This window comes from Triturus cristatus, chromosome 6 (assembly GCF_964204655.1).
Source record: "Triturus cristatus chromosome 6, aTriCri1.1, whole genome shotgun sequence".
NCBI lineage: Eukaryota > Metazoa > Chordata > Amphibia > Caudata > Salamandridae > Triturus > Triturus cristatus.
The window spans coordinates 40,391,851-40,395,413 of record NC_140589.1 but is presented as its reverse complement, the minus strand read 5'-3'; positions in this window follow the sequence as shown (position 1 = coordinate 40,395,413).

The window sequence follows — 3,563 nt, the reverse complement described above, 5'->3', positions numbered from 1 at the left end:
TACTACTGAACTGAGTGCACTTGAGTTTATCAACAGGGCCTCAGAGGAACTGCTACCATTCGTTGGCAGAGTTAGTCATTGACAATTGCGTGGCTGTCTTCAGTAGGAGTTTGCCGATTGAGGGGGAAGAGATTTTTGTAGTTGTTTTGCAAATTCCAGGGCAGCTTTAGGGTCCGTGAAGAAGCTAGGCTTATTTACAGAGGCTATGCGGAACTTGGCGGGGTACACGAGGGCATATGTTATACGGAGTTGCTGAAGAATGCGTTTAGTTGGGAGGAAGTCCCAGCGAGTGGCCTACACAGACAGCGTGAAGTCAGGGTAAATGGAGAGTGTGTTCCCTTGGTGTCTGATTTCCCCCATCTCCCTTGACTTCCGAAGGATGGAGTCTCAGTCATGGTAATTCAGCAGGCGGGCTATTATTGGCCATGCGGGTGCCCCCGGCGGTGGTCACGGGCCAAGCGATCTGTGGGCCCGCTCAACGATAAAAAGGTCCGATACAGCCGTGCCGAAAAGCTCACGCAGCATGGACTCCAGGTAGGTCTCCATTTTGTAGATTGCGGGGGATTCAGGGAGACCCACGATTCGGATATTATTCCTGCAGGAGTGGGATTCAAGTTCTTCATTTTTAGTGCGGATGATATCAAGCACCTTATCCATTTTCAAGAGGTGTTGTCGGTTTTCGGCACCGGAGTCGTCCGCGTCAGAAACCCTTGCCTCCAGTTGCGTGATGCAGGTTTTATGAGTGTACACCCCTTGTTTGACTTGGTCTAGGCAGGCTATTAAGGAGTCAATCTTGGAAGAAATAGTTTTTAGGCTTGATTCGACTTCAAGGAGTATGGAGCGAATACTGTCATCTTGTGAATCAGTTGTGTCTGTCCGTGCGGCCTGCTCGCCGGCCTCCTGAGATAATTCACTGGCCCTGCCGGCTCTGCGGCCCTCAAATGTGAGCTTGGGCTGTTTCGCATCAGCATTCCCCATTGCGACGATTTCTAGCTAGGTTGGATCTCACACCAGGAGAATCGATTGGGATAGGGCACAGAGATGTTTGGCAAAAGCGGGGAAGTGAGTGCCTCTTTCACCGATCGCGCACACCACAGTAGTCAATTGCAAATTTGTCAGTGCGGCTGGAGCGGATAGGAGGCAGCGTCCACTCGGTCAGTCCGTTCAGGCAGGAGAAGGGCACTCCTCGAAAGCCCTCCGGGGCCCACAGCGAAGAAACCAGTGCGGTCTCTGCCCACACTGTGGTATTCAATAGGTGCGCAACACAGGCCAAGCAGGTTCCCACGGGTCAAGGATCCAAGGGACGAAGCGTTTGCCCCGAGGCACCAGGGTCTGGATGTCGGCGGTCCCACAGGGCTCCCCGATGGGTCGCCTCAAAGTCTTCACCAGGCTGGGGAGCGGCTGGGAGGGAACACACCTGGCAGCCAGGCCAGGCTGATGCTGGGACGAGGCGAGTATCCCCGCAATGCCAGTGTAATTGAGGGGAGCAGGCCTGGACTTGTCTGATTACTCGCCTCCCACGGCCTGCCAGACCCCCGGCAAGCTCCCCCGCCCAGCTCCTTACTTGGTGGATGGGTTGGTCCCCGGTGTCGCCGCGAGGCCGGTGACCAGCGCTGCCACTCCACAACCGCATCAGGTGTGCCCCCGAGGCAACGAGCAGGCCGCACTCTCAGGCCCGCACGCGCAGTCCAGGCCGTACCGCCATGGAAGTGTATCTTCATCCCGGCCTTGGGCCGCGTACACGCCGACACCGGCGCCAACAGATCTGGAGCCGGGCAGCAGCAGCCACGCAGGCCCAAGTGCGGAACAGGTCCGATTTTCGGGCCCGCTCGTACAGCACAGGCCACGCCACAGCCAGTGCAGATCTTCGGCCCGGCTCCGAGCCACGCACCCCAGGAAGCAGCAGCGGCATCAGCCGAAGCCAGGCCGCAGCAGCCATGCAGGACCAGACAGTCAGCGGGCCCTCGGTACGCGGGTCAGGTCTCTGGATAGGAGTTAAAGACGGTTCCGATTCAGTGGGCTGCACGCCAATGCGAGTGCCCAATGTCGTCTCCCCCTGGGCAGATAGGCACTGCTTTCTGGCAATCCAGGGCACCCTGGCAGATGGAGAGCAGTGACACCGGCTCTCCGGGCTTTGTGAGGTAAAAACCCGCTTTTTTGTGTGGTTCTATCCCCTCACTGCTGCAGGATGTTAAAGGTTTATTCCGCCCGGCCGGCAGAGCTCGCTTAAAGCCCAGCCATCTAGCCACACGCTAAACCACGCCCCTTCATAGCTACCCTTGGTTGAGCCAAGGCAGGGGTCTTAGAACTGGAGGGCGGACCCCCCTAGAGGGGCTTCAAGTGATCTGGGGGAGGGCACCAGGCTCTGGCCAAAAGAAGCATTATGCTGATAACAGCCCTTTATTTTCCGTGGAAAAAACATGAGCGACAGTAAGCGGCTCTGTAATGGGCCATCACTCCCATCTTTTTTTCATATACATTCTGGCTGGGAGAAGGTGCCAAAAGGGAAGGGGCTCCAAATACTCTTCAAACCCCTACCCTCATTTCTAATAATCACACTGTGGATACACTTACACGTTAGCCTGCCTAAAGAGATTAGTACGTTTGTCAATCATGTATTTTGATTGCATTTTTAAAATGGTAACAGAACTTTTTTTTTTTCGTTCCTTTTTATTGGTCAATGGTCAGCAACTTGCCCAGAACAGGGCAATACAACATATCACATCAATGACATGTACATACATGTGCTTTCCACCACTGATCAAACAACAGCAACAATAATATAAGCAACACCAAACATAACTTGGTACAGTCTATATGCCAATATAATGTCATCCATGGTACAATACGACGAGACCAGTCCCAAACCCTCCCATTAGCTTTATTCCCCCTTCAGAGGTTTAAAACAGTAACAGAACTTAACTGAAATGTTTAAATAAGCCTAGACATATTAAACATTGCCAGTTTAATAGAATCATTGTGAAAATATTTGAAGGGGGCACAACATTAAAAAGTTTGAAGACCACTAGAAGAAGGTTTAGCAAACGAGCCCGATTGGACCCAAGTTGATTTCATGAGTCTATTCCACAAGTGCACCATATAATACACAATTCCTCACAATAACTATTGTTGGATAAAGCGAGAAAAGGACGTATATGTGCTGTGAGGGAATGCGATCTCACGGCCACCAATCCAGCTGTACGGGTATACAATCTCACCGACACCAGACCAGCCTAACACCCCAAAGGGGACTCCTCTACCAAATAACACTGGAGTAACACTTCTCACTCAACTCACACGTAAGGCCTCTTCAGCCAGCAGAAACCCGAGATGTATTTCTGCTGCGCAGACAGTTCCCTGCTCTCTTGATGTATTTGTTTTAATTTCAGGTCTTGCTGTAAAACCACAAATACAAGTGTTTAAGTAGGTCGTGCAGACGTACGCATGCTCGGAGCTTGAGATACACAAGACAAATGTCTTCATCTGCGCATGCTCGTAACCGGAAGCCACGGTCTACGCATGCTCCGCGCTGCAAACACTACATTCCTTGGTAGAGTCCGACC